Source organism: Staurois parvus, unplaced genomic scaffold (assembly GCF_062004578.1).
Source record: "Staurois parvus isolate SC_StPar_1 unplaced genomic scaffold, SC_StPar_1.0 ptg000011l, whole genome shotgun sequence".
Taxonomy (NCBI): Eukaryota; Metazoa; Chordata; class Amphibia; order Anura; family Ranidae; genus Staurois; species Staurois parvus.
In genome coordinates this window covers 2,392,774-2,417,513 of record NW_028317807.1, presented here as the reverse complement: position 1 = coordinate 2,417,513, position 24,740 = coordinate 2,392,774, and the positions used below count along the sequence as shown (strand labels likewise).

General features: G+C 39.4%; 2 pseudogenes; both read left to right on the top strand.

Moving 5' to 3' along the window:
- The first annotated feature begins 15,674 nt into the window (after nt 1–15,674).
- On the top strand, nt 15,675–16,379 carry LOC149473709 (serine/threonine-protein kinase 31-like; annotated as a pseudogene).
- Nucleotides 16,380–16,602: 223 nt separating this feature from the next.
- On the top strand, nt 16,603–17,118 carry LOC149473708 (serine/threonine-protein kinase 31-like; annotated as a pseudogene).
- Nucleotides 17,119–24,740: the final 7,622 nt, after the last annotated feature.

Below are 24,740 nucleotides of genomic sequence, written 5' to 3'. Positions count from 1 at the left end.
TCAACATAGCAGTACGGCTAAACACTTGTTGCTTCACTTGCTATGGGAAAACCAGTATACTATACATATCTGGTGTGCAAGGCCTTTTGGCTCTGAAGAAAAAGGAAAGGGGCACTTTTTTTTATTAACATTTGCAAGAAAAATACCCCTAATTAACCCCCTCTAGTGCTGAAACTGTGTACAAATGTAGCCATGGTACTGACTTTTACATCACTTATTAGCACAGTGAATGGGTCTTTAGCAAGGCAAAAGAATGCCATTGAATATATCTTGGAGGAAAAAGAGTAAATGATCCATTAAAAGAATTTCCAAGTGAGTTCTTTTTTAAATATATCCCGTATGTTTTTCAGAACCATGGCTGACTAGGAGAGTACATTTCTGAACATGAATAAAAATGCTCAAAAATTAACACCCAGTTGCAAGAGTGCTAGATGAACAGGATAATTAAACCAAATACATTTGCAAGTCATTGTAACAAAATTAAATAAAAATTGTAAACACTGTTTATACTTCATCAAATGGAATGAATTAACAAGCTAAATGAAATTACATCACATTAAAAATGAAGTACTTTGTGATAATGAACTGGATAATTCAAAGACCTTTTTATTGTTACATGGACAAAGTCACCACAATTATTGAAAAATACATTTTATATTTAATTGGACAGAAAAAATAATATCTTTTTTTTTATTTCTCCAGATGGCATTGGCATAAATAGAACATTGAATTATATGATAATATAATGAAGTCATGAGGTTGCACAGATGGACTGTTGGCTGGCTAAGACCTTAAAACATTGTCCACTGAATAAGAAAACATTTTGTGATAGATAGATAGATAGATAGATAGATAGATAGATAGATAGATAGATAGATAGATAGATGTGCATATAACAACTCCATAATTATGTGCCCAATACTTTAAAACATTTTCAGTATGCATACTATATTACCCAGAAGAAGACCAGTGGCCAGTAAGGAAGGAGGACACCAGGCAGTGGAAGCAGCATGCAGACTGTGAGTGGTACACTGGGAACGTTTTTTAAACAGAAATGATACATTTGCAAAAAATATAAAAAGTGGAGTTGGGCTTAAAGCAGACTTTGAACTTCATGAAAGGTCTACTTTTTTAATGTGCCCCTTCCTCTCACTCTTGCCAAAACACTACATTAAAAGAGAAGTATGGCATTCTGCGAAAAAAAAATTATACTCACCTAGGTGAATGCAGCATTGATCCGATGCTGCATCTGTCCCCAATACTACACTTCACTGAGAACGGAGAGATCTAACACCGCTGATTGCTCAGTTCTGCCCTCTGCTCTGAACAGAGAGTCGTGACTGTTAGTCACTCACTGGAGATGCAGGCTGTGGAGGAGAATGGACAACTAGCTCAGGCTCTCAGCTGCTTGCTGAGAGGCTGAGCCAGCTGCCGATCCAGGTTTCTGGGTAGATCCTGACCATATGATGTCAGCCAATAGCAGGCTTTAGCCCGCTGGCTGAAAACAGGTCACGGGAGTGCAGAACTAATTGCACTCCTGTGATCTCCAGAAGAAGTAAAGCCAAAAAAAGTTGGCTATATTTCTCCTTTAAATTAAAAGAAAAAAACAGCTGTGGGGGAAGAAAGTTAAATAATACTTACCTTTTACCCAGTTTATGTGCAATTATAATATGTGCCTGACATAAGAATTACCACATCCTTGGTCATAGGGTTTGGCCCAGTTATAATTTGCTAAAGGTCTACTGTTAAAATTACTAAAACTCACTTAAACACAGAGTCAGTCTCTGGAGGTGAGCTCCTTCCCTGAGGACAACCTTCACAGTCCATAGGCTAGCTTCCACTGGTACTTTCATGTACACATATTCCAAGGGCCCCTTTTTGCAACAGCCAAGGTGTAGCCTATGAATGCAATCTTTCTCAATCTTCATTACTCTTTTTAATCTTTTTTTAGGACAGAATGGTTGCCAGACTTTCCATCCATCACTGCACAAACAGAGCCTAAATAAGCGTTGAATACCTCCATCTCTCTTCCTCATCCCAGCTTATAACATAAGATTGTCCAGTTAGGTTTAAATAAATAAAACTAAAAAAGAGGCAATTAACATTATATTTAGAGATGAGCGAATCGAACCAGGCGAAGTGGAATTCATTTCGAATTTCAGGAAAAATTCGATTCGCGGCGAATCCGAATATTAGCATACTTCGGGTGCGCGAATCGGATTTTTCCCGATCAGCCGGCAAAAGTGTCCCTGCAGAGAGCTCCGCTATTTCTGACAGTTCTCTGACAGTTCCTTCACATGTACAGCGGTTGAAACATTGTATCTATTTGTTTCCATTTAGGATACAGATGTTTTTATTCGGAAATAGATACAATGTTTCAACCGCTGTAAATGTGAAGGAACTGTCAGAGAACTGTCAGAAATAGCGGAGCTCTCTGCAGATACACTATTTGCTGTACTGGAATACTTCTTCTTTTCATTCTTCTTTTCATTCTTCTCATTCTTCTTTGCATTCTTCTTTTCATTCTTCTTCTCATTCTTCTTTTCATTCTTCTTCTTCTTCTTTTCATTCTTCTCATTCTTCTTTTCTTCTTCATGAAAAGAAGAATGAGAAGAAGAATGAAAAGAAGAATGAGAAGAATGAAAAGAAGAATGAAAAGAAGAAGAAGAATGAAAAGAAGAATGAGAAGAAGAATGAAAAGAAGAATGAGAAGAATGAAAAGAAGAATGAAAAGAAGAAGAAGAATGAAAAGAAGAAGAAGAAGAATGAAAAGAAGAATGAAAAGAAGAAGAAGAATGAAAAGAAGAATGAGAAGAAGAATGAAAAGAAGAATGAAAAGAAGAATGAGAAGAATGAAAAGAAGAAGAAGAAGAATGAAAAGAAGAATGAGAAGAAGAATGAAAAGAATGAATGAGAAGAAGAATGAGAAGAATGAAAAGAAGAATGAGAAGAATGAAAAGAAGAATGAAAAGAAGAAGAAGAAGAATGAAAAGAAGAAGAAGAATGAAAAGAAGAATGAAAAGAAGAAGAAGAAGAATCTTTTCATTCTTCTCATTCTTCTTTTCATTCTTCTTTTCATTCTTCTTCTTCTTTTCATTCTTCTTTTCATTCTTCTTCTTCTTCTTCTTCTTTTCATTCTTCTTCTTCTTTTCATTCTTCTTTTCATTCTTCTTCTTTTCATTCTTCTCATTCTTCTTTTCATTCTTCTCATTCTTCTTTTCATTCTTCTTCTTCGTCTTTTCATTCTTCTTCTTCTTTTCATTCTTCTTTTCATTCTTCTTCTTCTTCTTTTCATTCTTCTTTTCATTCTTCTTCTTCTTTTCATTCTTCTTCTTTTCATTCTTCTTTTCATTCTTCTCATTCTTCTTTTCATTCTTCTCATTCTTCTTTTCATTCTTCTTCTCATTCCTCTTTTCATTCTTCTTCTTTTCATTCTTCTTTTCATTCTTCTCATTCTTCTTTTCTTCTTCATGAAAAGAAGAATGAGAAGAAGAATGAAAAGAAGAATGAAAAGAAGAAGAAGAATGAAAAGAAGAATGAGAAGAAGAATGAAAAGAAGAATGAGAAGAATGAAAAGAAGAAGAAGAATGAAAAGAACAATGAGAAGAAGAATGAGAAGAATGAAAAGAAGAATGAGAAGAATGAAAAGAAGAATGAAAAGAAGAAGAAGAAGAATGAAAAGAAGAATAAGAATGAAAAGAAGAATGAAAAGAAGAAGAAGTAGAATCTTTTCATTCTTCTCATTCCTCTTTTCATTCTTCTTCTTCTTCTTTTCATTCCTCTTCTTCTTTTCATTCTTCTTCTTCTTTTCATTCTTCTTTTCATTCTTCTTCTTCTTCTTTTCATTCTTCTCATTCTTCTTTTCATTCTTCTTCTTCTTCTTTTCATTCTTCTTCTTTTTCTTTTCATTCTTCTTCTTCTTTTCATTCTTCTTTTCATTCTTCTTCTTCTTCTTTTCATTCTTCTTCTTCTTTTCATTCTTCTTTTCATTCTTCTTCTTCTTTTCATTCTTCTTCTTCTTCTTTTCATTCTTCTTTTCCTTCTTCTTTTCATTCTTCTCATTCTTCTTTTCATTCTTCTTTTCATTCTTCTTCTCATTCTTCTTTTCATTCTTCTTCTTCTTCTTTTCATTCTTCTTTTCATTCTTCTCATTCTTCTTTTCTTCTTCATGAAAAGAAGAATGAGAAGAAGAATGAAAAGAAGAATGAAAAGAAGAATGAGAAGAATGAAAAGAAGAATGAAAAGAAGAAGAAGAATGAAAAGAAGAATGAGAAGAAGAATGAAAAGAAGAATGAGAAGAAGAATGAGAAGAATGAAAAGAAGAATGAAAAGAAGAAGAATGAAAAGAAGAAGAAGAAAAATGAAAAGAAGAATGAAAAGAAGAAGAATGAAAAGAAGAATGAGAAGAAGAATGAAAAGAAGAATGAAAAGAAGAATGAGAAGAATGAAAAGAAGAATGAAAAGAAGAAGAAGAATGAAAAGAAGAATGAGAAGAAGAATGAAAAGAAAAATGAGAAGAATGAAAAGAAGAATGAGAAGAATGAAAAGAAGAAGAAGAAGAATGAAAAGGAGAAGAAGAATGAAAAGAAGAATGAAAAGAAGAAGAAGAATCTTTTCATTCTTCTCATTCTTCTTTTCATTCTTCTTCTTCTTCTTTTCATTCTTCTTCTTCTTTTCATTCTTCTTCTTCTTCTTTTCATTCTTCTTCTTCTTCTGAGGATGAGGATGAAGAAGAAGAAGAAGAAGAAGAAGAAGTAGGATGAAAATAAGAAGAATGTGTATCTGCAGAGCTCCTCTATTTCTGACAGTTCTCTGACATTCACATTTACAGCGGTTGAAACATTGTATCTATTTGTTTCCATAAATGGAAACAAATAGATACAATGTTTCAACCGCTGTAAATGTGAATGTCAGAGAACTGTCAGAAATAGCGGAGCTCTGCAGATACACTTAGCGGAGCTCTGCAGATACACTTTTTGCCGGCTTGGAATTCTTCTTATTTTCATCCTACTTCTTCTTCTTCTTCTTCTTCATCCTCATCCTCATCCTCAGAAGAAGAAGAAGAGGATGAGGATGAAGAAGAAGAAGAAGAAGAAGTAGGATGAAAATAAGAAGAATTCCAAGCCGGCAAAAAGTGTATCTGCAGAGCTCCGCTAAGTGTATCTGCAGAGCTCCGCTACTTCTGACAGTTCTCTGACACTCACTCCATACAGCGGTTGAAACATTGTATCTATTTGTTTCCATTTATGGAAACAAATAGATACAATGTTTCAACCGCTGTATGGAGTGAATGTCAGAGAACTGTCAGAAATAGCCTATTTCTGACAGTTCTCTGACATTCACTCCATACAGCGGTTGAAACATTGTATCTATTTGTTTCCATTTATGCTCCATACAGACACAACAAATAGATACAATGTTTCAACCGCTGTATGGAGTGAATGTCAGAGAACTGTCAGAAATAGCCTATTTCTGACAGTTCTCTGACATTCACTCCATACAGCGGTTGAAACATTGTATCTATTTGTTTCCATTTATGGAAACAAATAGATACAATGTTTCAACCGCTGTATGGAGTGAATGTCAGAGAACTGTCAGAAATAGCGGAGCTCTGCAGATACACTTAGCGGAGCTCTGCAGATACACTTTTTGCCGGCTTGGAATTCTTCTTATTTTCATCCTACTTCTTCTTCTTCTTCTTCTTCATCCTCATCCTCAGAAGAAGAAGAAGAGGATGAGGATGAGGATGAAGAAGAAGAAGAAGAAGTAGGATGAAAATAAGAAGAATTCCAAGCCGGCAAAAAGTGTATCTGCAGAGCTCCGCTAAGTGTATCTGCAGAGCTCCGCTATTTCTGACAGTTCTCTGACATTCACTCCATACAGCGGTTGAAACATTGTATCTATTATGGAAACAAATAGATACAATGTTTCAACCGCTGTATGGAGTGAATGTCAGAGAACTGTCAGAAATAGCCTATTTCTGACAGTTCTCTGACATTCACTCCATACAGCGGTTGAAACATTGTATCTATTTGTTTCCATTTATGGAAACAAATAGATACAAAGTTTCAACCGCTGTATGGAGTGAATGTCAGAGAACTGTCAGAAATAGCGGAGCTCTGCAGATACACTTAGCGGAGCTCTGCAGATACACTTAGCGGAGCTCTGCAGATACACTTTTTGCCGGCTTGGAATTCTTCTTATTTTCATCCTACTTCTTCTTCTTCTTCTTCATCCTCATCCTCTTCCTCTTCTTCTGAGGATGAGGATGAAGAAGAAGAAGAAGAAGTAGGATGAAAATAAGAAGAATTCCAAGCCGGCAAAAAGTGTATCTGCAGAGCTCCGCTAAGTGTATCTGCAGAGCTCCGCTAAGAAATAGCGGAGCTCTGCAGATACACTTTTTGCCGGCTTGGAATTCTCCTTCTTCTCATCCTTCTTCTTCTTCTCATCCTTCTTCTTCTTCTCATCCTTCTCCTTCTTCTCATCCTTCTTCTTCTTCTTCTCATCCTTCTTCTTCTTCTCATCCTTCTCCTTCTTCTCATCCTTCTTCTTCTTCTCATCCTTCTTCTTCTTCTCATCCTTCTTCTTCTTCTCATCCTTCTCCTTCTTCTCATCCTTCTTCTTCTTCTCATCCTTCTTCTTCTTCTCATCCTTCTCCTTCTTCTCATCCTTCTTCTTCTTCTCATCCTTCTTCTTCTTCTCATCCTTCTCCTTCTTCTCATCCTTCTCCTTCTTCTTCTTCTCATCCTTCTTCTTCTCATCCTTCTCCTTCTTCTCATCCTTCTTCTCATCCTTCTCCTTCTTCTCATCCTTCTTCTCATCCTTCTCCTTCTTCTCATCCTTCTCCTTCTCCTTCTTCTCATCCTTCTCCTTCTTCTCATCCTTCTCCTTCTTCTCATCCTTCTCCTTCTTCTCATCCTTCTCCTTCTTCTCATCCTTCTCCTTCTCCTTCTCCTTCTTCTCATCCTTCTCCTTCTTCTCATCCTTCTCCTTCTTCTCATCCTTCTCCTTCTTCTCATCCTTCTCCTTCTTCTCATCCTTCTCCTTCTCCTTCTTCTCATCCTTCTCCTTCTCCTTCTTCTCATCCTTCTCCTTCTCCTTCTTCTTCTTCTCATCCTTCTTCTTCTTCTCATCCTTCTCCTTCTTCTCATCCTTCTTCTTCTTCTCATCCTTCTTCTTCTCATCCTTCTCCTTCTTCTCATCCTTCTCCTTCTTCTCATCCTTCTTCTCATCCTTCTCCTTCTTCTCATCCTTCTCCTTCTTCTCATCCTTTTCCTTCTTCTCATCCTTCTCCTTCTTCTCATCCTTCTCCTTCTCCTTCTTCTCATCCTTCTCCTTCTTCTCATCCTTCTTCTTCTTCTCATCATCCTTCTCCTTCTTCTCATCCTTCTCCTTCTCCTTCTCCTTCTTCTCATCCTTCTCCTTCTTGTCATCCTTCTCCTTCTTCTCATCCTTCTCCTTCTCCTTCTTCTCATCATCCTTCTCCTTCTCCTTCTTCTCATCCTTCTCCTTCTCCTTCCTCATCTCCAAGGGCATTTAAATTAAAGGTACAGTGTTCTGCACTAATATAAAGGCTCTCTGAAGCCTAGAAACCCTTTTTATAAGTTGAATTCGTAGCGAATAAATTTGCATCGAATCGAATTTCTTCCTCAAATTCGGCGAATCAGCCGAATCGAATTTTTGAATAATTCGCTCATCTCTAATTATATTAATTAAATTAAAAATAAATTACTATCTTCTAAAGCAAAGTAGAAAAACAGTACATTCTATGTGGCAAAGAACATCTTTCCAATTTTCTCAAATTCCAGGTTTTATTTGGTTCCCCAAAATAGGTAGCCTTCTTTGTTTTTGGAACTCTGTCACTCTTAGGGGTAATTCCTCCAATACAGATACTCTCCAGTCATGGAGCATCATGATTTATGGCCCACTGTAACAGAGGAAACACACTGGGTTGCACTTTAGACTTTTCTAGCCCCGCCCACCTCTTCTTAAAGAAACGTACACCAGTAAATATAATTGGGGAATGCTAAAAACTCTTAAGCTCAACAAGAAACACTGCTGGAGAGAAAGGTTAGTATATTATCTCTCTTTTTTTCTGCCAGACTGGTGATTTCATGAGTTTATTACAGTGTGTCAGCAAGGAAGGGGGGGGGGGGAGAGATCCAGGATGAAAAAGCAGACTTTGCTATTTAAGATCAAGGTCTTAATTAAACATTACATGTTAAATAATGATTTCCCATTTCTTAAGGTCAATACAAAGGAACATTTCAATGGTGGCACAATGGTATAGCACCTTCCAAAAGTGAGATGTTGTATACTAGGAATGTATTCATACAATATAACAGCACTCCCATATAGAGCAACACATTAAGATTACTAAATTGATGATGGCCACACAACATTTCATTTAAGCAAGGTGACAAATGAAATTAATTTTGACTATAGGGTCCATTTCAAAATCTCTGCACCAAAGCTGCTTTGATACTTTGCTAGTTTGTGGCATCTTGCAGACAAAGAGTGCTGATTACAGCAAGATGAAGCCTATTCCATAAGCAAATAATAGAAAAATTACCATAATTTTCCTTTCCTGGTGCCAACCGACTGGCAGCAGTAGCCTTGCCTACTTGCGCTGACAGAAACAGTGCTAGGTTATAAAGTGTTGATGCCCACACAACAGCTCATTCCCTGTAAAACGCTAGGAATGAACTGGGTGTATTCAGTATGTTTTCATGGTTTGGTGCCAGTAATGCAAAATTAAAGTAAGTATTTAATACAATTTTCCATTTTCCTGGCACCAACATGGCAGCATACATGTGGTTAACCAATAACTCACTACCAGGATAAATCAGATTAAGCAAATCCTATTTTATAAGAAAGTGAGAAGGCTTTTGCCTTTGTGTCAAAATCAGCTGTAGAAAGGACTGCTGAATCCATTAATAGTGCTGAAGGAACGTTCCTGTCGGGTCCCGTCGGCTGTCCCTTCTATTATCTCTTTGACAGCCCTGTGCAAGATGTATTGTGCAAGATGTTGAGATGCTTCTTGGTCAAATGCGCAGCCTGGCTGTATAGTAAGCTGGTTAAATGGGAACTGTGAAGTAATTGCGTGCCAATGCCTTCTATCCTTGTTGACTCCTAAGAAACTAGGTATAGCCATTCTGACTAGCTAAACAACTCTGTCATTTGAAAGCATGCTGTACTTGATCTAAATGCAGTAAGGGAGCATTTAACCTAAGGATGCCCAAAAGCAATTTAACTAGGGGTTAGGCTGCAAACAAATGCTAACAGGCCCAGGACTTATCAACAGCAAAGCTGTGAACCACGTGCAGCTCAGACAGCCTGCTCAAAGGGTCTTATATCCAAAGCTGGCTTTAGATGAAGCCAACTATCCGCCCATTAGAACTGTGAGAAAAGTTAGTATAGATAGAAAACAGATTCCATCTTAGAAAACAAAGAGGAAACAGCCTGTCTGAAAAAGGTAAAGACTGAGTGATAGGCTATAAAACCAGAACCCCATACAGACAATAAAAGGAATTTTTTTTTGGATGAAACGGATGTTGACTGAGGGATCAGATAAGGATGTCCTGATTGAGGTGACACAGAAGCTACCATAAGGCAAGAGAAAGAACTGGGCCTCAATACCACCTTGTCCTTGGCAAAATGGTAAAGGGTTTTTTGGTGGATAAGGCTGTCTGTCAGGGAATGGGAAGATCGCCGCAGCGATCGAATCTGCACATGCGTAGAATCCTGACAAAACATACAGGCAGGCGGGCACTAGGACCCAGGCGTGCCTGTCACAAATGACGGCGCTGGGCAAGCACTAGGACCCAGGAGCGCCTGTCAGGAATCGGGCGGGCTATTTAAACCCGGCTCTTGCAATGCTCAAGTGCCGTATGGACTTATCTGTGTTCCTGAGTTCCTGTGAGTAGATTGTTTGTTGCCGACCCTGCCTGATCCTGATTTGCTGTCTGTCTCCTGCTCTGATCCCTGGCTTTGTCTGACCATTCTCCTGCTTAACCCCATACGTTCTGACCTCCTGTTGACGAACCCGGCTTGTGACCTGTTTATCCCTCTGCCTGCTGATTCTGTACCACACCGCCACCACTGTTACTGACCCGGCGTGCCCGACACTGCTTCAGTTACCTCCTCACATCAGACTCTTACCCGCTATACACCTTCAACGGTGCCTCTACCACAGCTGGGTGAACCCAGGGGCCACGACCTGGTCTTGGCCTGCTCCAAGTCCATCCCCACCATCAGGGGCTCTGGTGAACAAGCAGGTCGGAGCTTAGATTCCGCGCCTTGGGGGATTCCGGTCTGTGGAGTGCTAGAGGTTACCGCTGCAGGATCCCTGACACTGTCAGTTCAGACACCCACCTCACCAAAATGAAGACTACAAGGGAACTACTACAGTCAAAAGGGGATACTACATTGGAGACCCCTGTAAAGGGTCCTAATCAAAGAATGAGAGGCCAACAACCTCCAAAACAGAAATTGTAGGTACCTGACACTAATAATACTAATATCCAAATGCTGGCTGGCCCAGACCCATCTGCAAGAGAGGATTTGTCCCACAGAGGAGGTTCTAAAGCCTACACCAAGATAAGCATGCACTGCATTACCAGTAATACATTTTACAATGAGTAGATCTCACAGCTTAGCATCAAGAGATTCCTATACTCCACAATGCCCTGTCTTGTAAAACGTGAGCTTCAACCACCATGTTGTTAATGGCAACAACCATGAAGCTACATGGAATATTGGTCTCTGGGAACAGATGATCCTGACAAAGTAAAGCCTTGTAGACTAGACGTTCAAGAAGTTTGGAGACAAAAGGGAGTAAGGAGATGGGTTTTAGGTTGCTAAGATTGGTGGGGTCCAGTGAGGCCTTTTTAAGTATGGGGGTGACTAGCGCATGTTTTAGAGAGTTGGGGAAGATGCCAATAGAAAGGGAGAGATTGAAGATATGGGTTAAAGAGTGAAGGATAGAGCCATAGGGTGACCATAGTATTTTCAAAGGTACAGAGTCCAGGGGGCAGGTGGTTAGGTGGGCTTTAGAAAGAAGTTTACCAGCCTCCTCTATAGTAGCTGGGTTAAACAAGGGAAGTGGAAAGAATAGGCACTGTGGAAAATGCTCTCAGTCAAGCACATTAATGAAGGTGCATCTTTATTAAGGGAGACAAAGTAGCAAATATAATAAAATATAATAAAATAATAAAGGATTTGTAAAAAACTGTCTCTTTGTTTTTATTTATCTTTGACACTTTTTTATGAATGAGTGGGGTACAGTGTACTCCATATTCATTCACCTAGAGGCTTCCAGATCCCGATAAGCTTCCCCACCCATAGACTCCCATAACCACAGCCCAGGGTTGTGGGGAAGAGACCCTTGTCCCCATCAACATGGAGCCCCCTGCCACAAAGTACACCACCATGTTGAGGTCCTCTGGCCTAGTATTTTATGTGTTTGAGTGTAACTTTAATATTGTGCAATTTAAAAACATTTTTTTTTGCTTAACTTTTTTTTCATCACATAGTGGACAAAAAGTCCACTATGTAATGATTTTTAAGTGACAGATTCTTTTTAATGATAAATTCAGGGTCTAAAAGACCCTGTATGTCTCCTCTGTGCTCCAGAGCACAGATTGCATTGCAATACATTCCTTACCGGCTGTGTTTCCTCTCTCCTCCCTCCCATCTACCCAGCGGCACCCGCCATGTTGATCCTGGGCCCAAAGATGGGCAAGAGGGGGCACGCAGAGGGGAGCTCCTTACTGGGGGTGTGTGAAAACAATCAGGTGACAGCGCAGCTGCCCAAAAGCTTCCACCTGATAGGCAGGAGTCTGCTTCTCAGTTTTACATACAATGACTGCAGCCGCCATTGTAAGGATCTGGCAGCAAGAGGGTTAAAGTGATTATAAACCCTTACATATACCCATTGAAGTGACTAGTATCAGGTGGTACCTATTTATAATCTGTAGTTCTCTCTTCTCTAAAGCTGTTCCAAATTCACACATCAAAGGCTATTTCTGGGCTTCCAGAAGACAGGAGGTGGGGATATAAAGTCACACACTGCACAGCACACAGCAGAGAGCTGAGTCTATTCTGAGACCTGAGTGGAAGGAGTTGACACATCCCCTGCTACACAGCCCTATAGGGAAACATGCACAGCTTAGGCCCTCAATCACCTTCTGTGTGCTAGAGGGGGATGCAGCCATCTCCCAGGATTGCCTGGTGTCAATATTATCTGTAACAAGTAATTCATGCAGATAGCAGAGGAAGGAGAACGCATACAAAATTCAGGTTGAGGGAAGTACACAATAAGGATATGCTTTGTTCATTTCTTTCATTTCAGAGGTTTACAACCACTTTAACAAAATCCATGAGATTTTGATGAGTCAGTGAATCTTTGGCAATCGTTTGTTCTACCATGAGCTTTGGAATCCACAATCCTGAAAAGATTTATGGTGAGATGTTTCCAGAAGACAAATGTTGGCATGGATCTAAGTTGTAAAATGTGGTTAATGGTGAACAGTATGTCATCTCTTACATTATATAGACTATGGAAATTCAGAAATTTTAAACAGATCCAAAGTTGTTGAACTGCCAGAACATTGGCATCCCCCTCATGGCACAGAAATGTAGACTCTGGTGGGGGCTTCAGCTTCACACGTCTTCTGATAACAAACAGGACTTCTTATCTAAAATAATATCTGGCAAACAAATCTCTGTGCAGAAAAATGGTCTACAAAATTTGCTGTCCAGATTTTTATTTTTAGCCGTGATGTTGGAGAGGAAGTGGCTAAAATGGGTTTTGCTGAGAGCTTCAAACAAACTTCCTATGGATACACCAAATTTCTTACCTATATTCAACACCTTCCCGGCTGGCCTATATCTGATTGATGGCCAGGGGGGTCTTCTTCTGACAGCTGGGCAGGACTTCATGTGATGTACAGTCAGAAGCTGCCGCTCACACAGCCGCGAGGCTGTGCAGCAGCGCGATCTGTCACCTGCTATGTCCGCAGGACACAGCCAATGACAGATCACTACACCGGCCTGCTGCCAGTGTCATATGACCACTGTGACCAATCACAGCAGAACACATGACAATTGCATACAATGGATGGCTTCCTTTCATGCCATCCATTGTGTACAATTGTGTTGTTAGCTGTGATTGGTCACAGCGGTCACATGGAACAGACAGGGCCAATCACAGCTCATCTGTATCATGTGATGAGCTTCACCCAATCTCAGCTAATCACAACAAAAGACTGAATTAATCAGTTTAATTCAGTAACAATGGCTACTAATATCAATGAAATACATTGGTATTAGCAATCATAATGTGTGAACAAAAAAAAAATCCTGATCACTATGGTAACATTATATTCCTCTGGTCACAGTGTGCTGAAAATAAAATAGGAAAAAAAAGAAGAAAAAAAAAATTGAAAAAAAATTAAATTAATACTGTCACTGGTTAGTGTCCCTGGTCACCGCCACATCAGTCATAGAATAATGCTGTACTGGACTTGTGACAATATGTTTAAAAAAAAAAGTATATTAAAATTACAACTTCAAAAAACTTGGCATACCTCTTACTAGATACCTCGGACTGTCTATTTTCCAAAAATGGGCAATTTGGGGAGTATTTGTCCTATCCTTGCATTTTCAGGCCTCAAGAAATTAGATTGGTCGTCAGTACATCAGAATTGATCGATTGTCAGATATCTATACCATGGTTTGTAGACTCTCTAACTTTCCTACAGACTAAATAATATAAACTAATTTGGGGTATTTTTGCCAAACAAATGTAGCAGAATACTTTTGATCTAAATGAATTTATTTGCAAAATTGTATAACAGAAACAAAGAAAAACTTATATTTTTATTATATTTTTTCAAGTTTTTTTTTTTGTTAATTTAGCAAAAAAGAAAACACTCAGCATTGATTAAATACCACCAAAAGAAAGCTCTGTTTGTGTGAAAAAAATGATAAAACATTTTTATGGGTACAGTGTTGCATGACTGCACAATTGTCATTCAAAGTGCAATAACATTGAAAACTGAAAATTGGCCTGGGCCAAGTGGTTAACTGATGTACAGTACTGTGCAAAAGTCATAGGTAGGTGTGAAAAAAATGCTGGAAATTAAGAATGCATACATAACTGAGTCTCTTAGCCTTGTTGCCATATCCTATACAGGAAAACATTGGAATAGGGGTGCAAAATGTCAGCAGATGCACAGGGCTGATGCAAAAGGCAGTTTGCTTGTAAAGGTCTGGAGAGTGGTTCAATAATGAATGTCTGCAGGCAACAGTGAAACATGGTTTAGGTTCCTTTCAAGTCTGGGGCTGCATTTCTGCAAATGGAGTTGGAGATTTAGTCAGGATTAATGGTGCCCTCAATGCTGAGAGATACAGGCAGATACTTATATATCATGTCGTACTATCAGGAAGGTGTGTGATTAGCCCCAAACTAATTCTCCAGCAGGACAACGATCCCAAAAATGCAGCCAGTGTGATTAAGAACTATCTTCATTGTACAGAAGAACAAGGAGTCCTGGAGGTGATGGTTTGGCTCCCACAGAGGCATGATCCAACATCATCAACTCTATCTGGAATTACATGAAGAGACAGAAGGATTTGAGGCAGCCTACATCCACCGAAGATAGTTAGTTCTCCAAGATGTTTGGAACAACCTACCTGCTGAGTTCCTTCAAAAATGTAGTGCAAGCGTACTTAGAAGAATTGATTTTGTTTTAAAGGTAGAGGGTAGTCACACCAAATATTGATTTGATTTGAATTTATTCTATTCATTTACTTTCCATTTTTTTAATTGCTAAAAATAATCAACACTTCTATTTTTGAAAGCATTTTTTAATTTGCAGTATTTTTTCACACCGGCATAAGATTTTTACACAGTACTGTATCTTACATAGTTACATAGTTAGTCTGGCTGAAAAAAGACAAAAGTCTCAACCATAAAAAATAAAAAAGTTATAATCCTACACCCACAGTTGATCCAGAGGAAGGAAAAAAACCCAGCAAAGCATGATCCAATTTTCTCCTGCAGGAGAAAAAATTCCTCCCTGATCCCCCGAGAGGCAACCCAATATTCCCTGGATCAACTTTACCTATAAATGCTAGTGACCAGTTATATTTTGTGATTCCAAGAAAAAGCCAGGCCTTTTTTAAAGCAATCCACTGAGCTGGCCAGAACCAACTCTTGAGGGAGTCTATTCCACATTTTCACAGCTCCTACTGTGAAGAAACCTTTCCATATTTGGAGATTAAATGTATTTTCCTCCAGATGTAAAGAGTGCTCCCTTGTCCTCTGTGGTGACCTCAAGGTGAATAACTCTACACTATATGAACCACTGATGTATTTATACATGTTGATCATATCCCCGCTTAATCTCCTCTTCTCAAGAGAGAATAAATTCAGAGGAACCATGAAAGGACCAATTTTGAATCAGCAAGGATGTCACTTGATGTTTACAACCTGAAAGAGACCAATAAGCAACTAATGGATGAGAAGAAGCACGTGTATCAAAAGTTGAGGGTGCTAGAAATGCATTTGAAAAGAATGGATCTTGATATGAAAAAAGAAAGGAAACTACCTGAGCAAGCAATTCAAGGACTTGAATTTACCTTGAAGTCTGCAGCAGGAAGCAGATTAAATGACTTACCAATCAATCCAGTAAACCCTAAATTTTGTGATTAAAAATGGAATTGTTGAAATTGAGAAGCTGCTAGATGAAACTCTGGATAGATCCAAATGCATTCTTGAAAACTGCATATGGAACCACTTATGATTTGAAGATTCACATTCTGTGTATTAAGACTTTTAGGAATGGAAGTAAGCAAGATTGTTGACCTTTAACGTGTTGATGAATGACACCAATAGGTATTTTGATGCTATCTGCACATGGTTTTGCTGATATAAAACAACTTTTCATTTTCTTTTTACTGCATCACTGGGCTCTTCTGATAATGTGGTAGGTATTGAGAGCATAATGGAAAACGTGGTCAGTCATGTTTCAAAGGATGTAAAAATCTCAATCAAGAAACTAAATGAAAGAAAACAGAAAATAATAATCAACAAGACATTGGATTCAAAAATATTTTACAGTGGATTCATATAATATCTGAATGTATATAATTTAATGACCACCAAAAACACAATTAAAGGACTGAAAGGCAAACTCTGGTAAAGATTGCTAGAAAGCACCAACATGGAAGAATCAGACACGTACAATAAAACGGCTCATTGTAAACTGAAACTTGAAATTGCTGGACTAAAGAATAAGATATTTTATAAAAGACAGTGTTACAAGGGGTCTCCTCCAACAGGACTGGACCCCGGAACTCTCTCTCTGCTCTGATCTGCTTCAGACTTTTTATGGGTTCTCCAGCCACCTACTGGGCACATCTCCCAGAGATTGTCTGGATTCTCCATAAATATTTAGGCTGCCTACTCTGTTTTTCCTCCCACTATGATTCTAGAATCTTCTAGCATACAAGGGGAAGTAATCAGCAAACTGTGAGACATGGAGCATTTGAGAACAATCAACCTCTGCTCAAATGATTACACATTAGCTAAACTAAATGAGGGTGCTACATATAGTATATGTGAGGGTTCTTTTTTATGCTGAGGAGAGTCTAGGCACTATCCAAACTATCAGTCCTTATAATTCTTAAGTGTACGTACAAGTAACAAATATGGCGGCATAAGGCATTCAAATCCTGCTTATAGCCAATATAATATAAAATAATATATAATATAGCCAATCTCTACATGAAAATAATGTGCTCTAAAATTAGATATTAAATTAATTGACTTTACTAGAGATGCAAAACAGAGTAGTTCTGCTACCTCCTTTCCCACTAGACACAGCTCCTGAATTAAATGCAGGACAGCCTGCTTCTGCTGCCACAGACGTGCCTACCTATGGAACAATATTGCTACGGCTCTGCATCAATAACAATTATATTCCACTAAAACTAAATTGAACTCCTGATCTAAAAAGAACTGATGCCAAGGCACAAGGTCTTTTAACAACCTTACTTTGTTGTTGTGATATCATGGAAGCCGAAAAGATTAAAGTAGTTGAATATTTTTGATTGCCAAGCCAGACATTGTCCCTTGCATGACAAAGATGAAGAGTTTAATGAGAATGAAACATCTGACTTTGCTTAAACAATCCAATGCTTGTAGCAATATTACCTTTTTTGTTGTGAAATAGGAAAAAAAAATGTTTTCTCTTTTGATGCAGCTTATTGTGTAGGACCTAAGTGTATTTAAACAGCTACTGTATAACTTACTGTTTCTGGTAGTTTTAAATAGGTAAATAGTTTTCCATCTTGTTCGGTTAAGTAATACTGACTATTTTCAGGTATCTATTAGTAATGGCATAAGGAGTTTCAAAATTAAAAAAAAAAAAAATGATGAAACTAAACAGGATAATACAACAGTGTAAAATAGGTTAGCAGCTGGACAGTTGTAGTCAGGTATAATAGGACTTACCAATATTAAAAATGTGTGTCGCGCTCAGGGGCCCCTGTGTCCTTGGCCAAACTCAAAAAAGCCTATGAAAAAGGTACCAGGGGCATCTCATGGGCCCTCCTACTGACTCCGGGCCCTCGGGCAGTGCCCGAGTTTCCAAATGGCCAGTCCGCCCCTGGTCGCGCTCCACAGTGAATTTATGATGACATGTAAATATGAATATTTAATATGCCAATCTAAATAAAAATAAATTTAATTAATTAATAATGATATAATGATGATATAATAAATATCATAAAATTCATAAATTAATGCCAAATAAATCAATCTTATATTTTAGAGTAAGTGCAGCACTAATCGTATCAATAGTGCAAAAAATATTGAAAAAGTGCTTAAAACAGTGCTTGAAAAAGTGCTGAAAGTGATATATAAATAATATAATAGATTAAATTAATATATATGAAACAATCAATAAAGTCCACTCTGTGCTTCAAATCTTGCTGTGCAAATAAATGTGAAGTGGAGTGTGACACACATTTTTGTTATTGATATTTAACTTTGCACAGTTTTATGAGCATGTGTTTCAGTGTTGATGCCCCACTATTATAGTATTTTAATTTAATTTATTTTATTTATATATAAAATACCGCATTTTAGCTTACAAGCACTTTATCACATATTAATAATAGGACTTACCAATGTACAGTGGGGCAAAAAAGTATTTAGTCAGCCACCAATTGTGCAAGTTCTCCCACTTAAAAAGATGAGAGAGGCCTGTAATTGGCATCATAGGTAGACCTCAACTATGAGAGACAAAATGAGAAAAAAAATCCAGACAATCACATTGGCTGATTTGGAAAGAATTTATTTGCAAATTATGGTGGAAAATAAATATTTGGTCAATATCAAAAGTTCATCTCAATACTTTGTTATATATCCTTTGTTGGCAATGACAGAGGTCAAATGTTTCCTGTAAGTCTTCACAAGGTTGGCACACACTGTTGCTGGTATGTTGGCCCATTCCTCCATGCAGATCTCCTCTAGGGCAGTGATGTTTTGGGGCTGTCGCTGGGCAACACGGACATTCAACTCCCTCCAAAGGTTTTCTATGGGGTTGAGATCTGGAGACTGGCTAGGCCACTCCAGGACCTTGAAATGCTTCTTACGAAGCCACTCCTTCATTGCCCGGGCGGTATGTTTGGGATCATTGTCATGTTGGAAGACCCAGCCACGTTTCATCTTTAATGCCCTTGCAGATGGAAGGAGGTTTGCACTCAAAATCTCACGATACATGGCCCCATTCATTCTGTCCTGTACATGGATCAGTCGTCCTGGTCCCTTTGCGGAGAAACAGCCCCAAAGCATGATGTTGTCACCCCCATGCTTCACAGTAGGTATGGTGTTCTTTGGATGCAACTCAGCATTCTCTCTCCTCCAAACACGACAAGTTGTGTTTCTACCAAACAGTTCTATTTTGGTTTCATCTGACCATATGACATTCTCCCAATCCTCTTCTGGATCATCCAAATGCTCTCTAGCAAACTTCAGACGGGCCCGGACATGTACTGGTTTAAGCAGGGGGACACGTCTGGCACTGCAGGATCTGAGTCCCTGGTGGTGTAGTGTGTTACTGATGGAAGCCTTTGTTATGTTGGTCCCAGCTCTCTGCAGGTCATTCACTAGGTCCCCCCATGTGGTCCTGGGATTTTTGCTCACCGTTCTTGTGATCACTTTGACCCCACGGGGTGAGAGCCCAAGATCGAGGGAGATTATCAGTGGTCTTGTATGTCTTCCATTTTCTAATTATTGCTCCCACAGTTGATTTGTTCACACCAAGCTGCTTGCCTACTGCAGATTCAGTCTTCCCAGCCTGGTGCAGGTCTACAATTTTGTTTCTGGTGTCCTTCGACAGCTCTTTGGTCTTCACCATAGTGGAGTTTGGAGTGTGACTGTTTGAGGTTGTGGACAGGTGTCTTTTATACTGATAACAAGTTCAAACAGGTGCTATTGATACAGGTAATGAGTGCAGGACAGAGGAGCCTCTTAAAGAAGAAGGTACAGGTCTGTGAGAGCTAGAAATCTTTCTTGTTTGTAGGTGACCAAATACCTATTTTCTACCATAATTTGCAAATAAATTCTTTCCAAATCAGCCAATGTGATTGTCTGGTTTTTGTTTTCTCATTTTGTCTCTCATAGTTGAGGTCTACCTATGATGCCAATTACAGGCCTCTCTGATCTTTTTAAGTGGGAGAACTTGCACAATTGGTGGCTGACTAAATACTTTTTTGCCCCACTGTATGTCTATGTTTTATTTTATCTATTGGAATGGAGGGGGGGGGGGGGTGAATGATGTGATGTGGGGAGGTTTGCGTGTGTACTGTTCTTGCATTTTTTCTGTCTCTCAAACAATGCAAAAAAACCCAAAGTCTTGAACTGCCAACAACAACTGCCTAATGTTCTCTAATCACCCTAAGCTTAAAGTTTAAATCTAAACAAAATGAAAGGAAAAGGCCCATTTATTAGCAAAATATAGTTAAGTTTGTTGACAATCAAAGAGCTAGCCATCAATCTGTTGTTACACATATCGGTACTTAGAAAACATTTAGGTGTACAGATTTGTGCACACTGACAAGGCACATAAAAAATGTACCCCAAGATTGCAATTCAAAGAACACCAACAAAGTTTGTTAACCCAACTAGTAGGATATTCTTATACAGCTGGTGATAGTGATATAAAGGTCCTTGTTTGGGTACTTTGTGTTATGTGGTGACAATACTCTTACCCTGCCTCCAACAATCTCTTGCATGTAAATCACCTTGACTCCCCAAAAAATAAATGCAAAAACAGCATCTGTGATGATGCACACCGCCAAGGAATATTGCACTGTTTTTTTAAATGTTGGCCTTGTAAAAAAACAAATGAAGCTGGTTATGACTCTAGTACACATGGAGAGACTTTAAAGAAGCTGCAGGACACACATGAGCAGTATTAAGATGTAAAAATACTTTCCTCCCCCCACCCCCAAATTCCCCAAGATACACAGCATTAATATTCCTAGGGACCTTCAGTTATAGGTTTCCATCCACTTTAAGAGACCACTGCCTACAGTCCTACACAATTCTATTCCTAGGCACTTTATCAGCAGAACTCCCTATGTTTTCCCTATCACGGCTAAGCACATTGTCAATATGAATGCTGGGAACCAACCTTATCCGCCTCCCGCCCGCCATATAAGGAAATGACGGGCGCAAGGCGGGTCTCTCGTTCTGGGAGGACGTCATCTGACGTCCGCCCACTCTAGCCTTCGGGCACATCGGATCGCCGATCAACGGAAAGACCTGAAGACATTGGCTCTGTCGTGTGATCAGCTGTGTCTAATCACAGCTGATCGCATGTAAATAAGGAAATGCCAGTTATCTGCATTTCTCTCCTCACGAGCTGTTATGCTGACAGCTCATGAGGAGAGGAGAGCCGGTAATCAGCATTCCTCAGAGGGGACATCTACACTGATCATCAGAGCACTGATGATCAGTGTGCCCTGATGATCAGTGTAGCTCCATCAGTGCCACCTGTCAGTGTCCATCAATGCCAGCTGTAAGTGCTCATCAATGCCACTTGCCAGTGCCCATCAGTGCACATCAATGCCACATATCAGTGCATACCAGTGCAAATCCATGCCACATATCAGTGCCCACCTGCGCTGCCTTTCAGTGCCGCCAATCAGTGCCAGTCAGTGCCACCTATCAGTGCTGCCAATCAGTGCCAGTCAGTGCTGCCTATCAGTGCGCATCAATGCTGCCTATCAGTGCGCATCAGTGCTGCCTATCAGTGCTGCCTACCAATGCCAGCCAGTGCCGCCTAACAGTGCCAGTCTGCGCCGCCTATCAGTGCCAGTCAGTGCCACCTATCAGTGCTGCCTATCAGTGCCATATTTGAGTGCTGCCTTTCAGTGCCCATCAGCGATACCTGTCAATGCCTATTAGTGCCACCTACCAGTGCCTCCTCATCAGTGCCCATCGGTGCCACCTATCAGTGAAGGAGAAAAATCACTTATTTTCAAAATTTTATAACAGAAATTAAGAAAAACTTTTTTTTTTTCAAAATTTTCAGTTGTTTTTGGTTTGTTTAGCAAAAAAATAAAAAACCCAGATGTGATAAAATACCACCAAAATAAGCTCTATCTGTCTCAAAAAAATTATATAAATTTCATATGGGTACAGTGTTGCATGACCGCGCAATTGTCATTCAAAGTGTGACAGCATTGAAAGCTGAAAATATTGAGGGGTCTGCCACATAACAAAGCCCTATTTTGGCCATTCTAAGCCACATGACCTATGGTGAATGCTAGGAGGCGGATTTATGGTAGCAAACAGCCACGTTAGTTTGCTCTTTCCGCAGAGAATGAGTTGGATTTGCCTTGAACCCATGCTCATCCCAAACCTGAACCTTATCTCTATTACAGTCCAGACATATTTGCCACCAGCATGCTCACAGCAGAGAGAATCATCAAAAAATATGGACATCACAATAGAGTTAATTCACTAAAGCATATTTTAATTACTGTACGTTATTGATTTATTTTGTCATTAAAAACCGAATTATTATTAAAGGATGTATTATACCATCCAGCTGAATTTACCTACAAACAAAACCTCTGTTAACAGAGAAAAAATTGGGAATATATTTATAACAATGTTTTATTATCAGTATTAATTATTCTTGGGTAACAATAACTTTTACAAAGAATAAATATGTTGGTATTCTGGCAAACAGCATAAACTTTTTAGCATTATTTCTTCACTAACACATTTTTGTTCCCTTCACTTTAGACTATGTTCTATAATAAATAGCACAAAAAAAGTTTTCAGGCTGGTTATCAAGTCTTGTGTAGTACATGCAGTTCTTTCACTAGTATAATATACCTCAAGGTGAATCTCCTATATTTCATAAACGAATTCTTCGGATTGAATCTGGCATGCCATAAATTAATAACATATCTTCTTTCTTAGTTCATGTAAAATGCAAGCGATGCAAGTTCCCTCAATATGTCTTGCAGATGCTCTATAAACACAAGAGGGTCATCTATAAAGACTTGTAAAATTTAAAGTGGAGCAATTGCTCCTGGCATTTAATCAGGATCCAGCAGCCTTTCTTTCCATGATGATTGGAAAATGATGGCTCATATATCACTGATTAGTTGGTTGATTGATAGATGGATCTATTGACTGATTGATAAGGCAGCAGTACTGCTAATGATGCGCTCTATTTTAAAACAAATATGTCTAACTCAAATCTACCAACCTAGGGATGCAAAACAAAAGATCCCTATGCTAAGTTGCGATTTGCTATTTAGAGCATTTTCAATAATAACTGAATAATTGTCTCAATAATGCATGCTATTATGTTCACTAGACGTAAAGACAGGCACAGAAACATTTCACTAACTACTTTAGAAGAAAATGTGTTATGTTACAGTCATTCACACAGCTTTAGCTGCTGTTTTTATATACATATTTTATTTATTTACTATATTAATTACTATAATAAGTATCAGTCATGCAAGTATAAAATAAGTATTTTAAAACTGAACACCAAGGGAGCATTTTATACCAGCAGCATTGGGCTGGATTGGCCAATGATGTTCCAACACAAGAGAAAGGTGTTTTACCTTATGTCCTAGTGCTTCAGTTCACAGTTCATGGAAAAAAAATGGGTATTTTGCATTTTTTGTGCACTGTAATACATTACATTGTGCTGTCATGCACAATAAATGTTGAGAATGAAAACAAATAGATAACTTCAACTTCTCACTCTCCATAATCACCTTTCCTTTCCCACTCAAACATGCACTAGTTACCCCCATCCTCAAAAAACCCTCGCTTGACCCCACCTGTTTGAATAACTTAAGACCAATCTCCCTGCTCCCGTTTGCCTCCAAGCTTCTCAAGCGCCTTGTTCACAACCGTATGAACTGCTACCCCACGACAACAACCTTCTTGATCCCCGACAGTCTGGCTTCCACCCACAACATTCCACTGAAACTGCTCTACTAAAACTCACTAATGACCTATTAACTGCTAAAACCAACGGCCATTACTCCATACTCATACTCCTTGACCTTTCCGCTGCCTTTGACACAGTCGACCACCCGCTCCTCCTCAGTGAACTCCACTCCATCGGTCTCTGTGACTCTGTTCTCTCCTGGTTCTCCTCTTACCTTTCTCAGCGCACTTTCAATGTTACATACAACTCCTCCTCCTCTGCTCCTCTTCCTCTTTCTGTTGGGGTACCCCAAGGTTCTGTCCTTTGGCCCCTCCTTTTCTCTCTCTATACCTCCTCCCTGGGCCAACTGATAACCTCCCATGGCTTTCAATACCACCTCTATGCTGATGACACCCAGATCTATCTCTCCACTCCCCAGCTCACCCCCTCAATCTCCTCACGTATCACAAATCTACTAAACGACATATCAGCATGGATGTCACATCATTACCTTAAACTCAATCTTTCAAAAACTGAGCTTGTAATATTTCCTCCTCCTCGGTCCCCCACTCACGACTTTACCATTAAGATCAACAGCACAACCATTGGTCCTTCCCCTCATGCCAGGGTGCTAGGCGTAATCCTAGACTCTGACCTCTCCTTTGGGCCCCACATCCACTCACTGGCTAAATCCTGTCGCCTCAACCTCCGGAAACATTTCCAAAATCCGCCCCTTCCTGACCAATGACACCACAAAACAACTTATCCATGCCTTGGTTATATCCCGCCTCGATTACTGAAACTCCCTCCTCACTGGTCTACCGTTACACAGGCTATCCCCCCTTCAGTCAATTATGAATGCTGCTGTTAGACTCATTTACCTTACCAACCAATCAGTGACTGCTGCCCCTCTCTGCCAATCCCTTCACTGGCTTCCACTAATCCAGCGTATAAAATTCAAAATACTAACCACAGCTTACAAAGCCATCCATAACTGCCGCTAGCTACATCACCAACCTCATCCACAGATATTGGCCAAATCACCCACTCCGCTCCTCCCATGATATCCTCCTCTCTAGCGCCCTCATCACCTCCTCCCATGCTCACCTCCAGGACTTCTCCAGAGCTTCTCCCATCCTCTGGAACTCCCTACCACAGCATGTCCAGTCAGCCCCCACCCTGTCTGCCTTTAGGCAATCTTTGAAAACTCACTTCTTCAGGGAAGCCTACCCCACCTCCACCTAAGAACTGTACGTG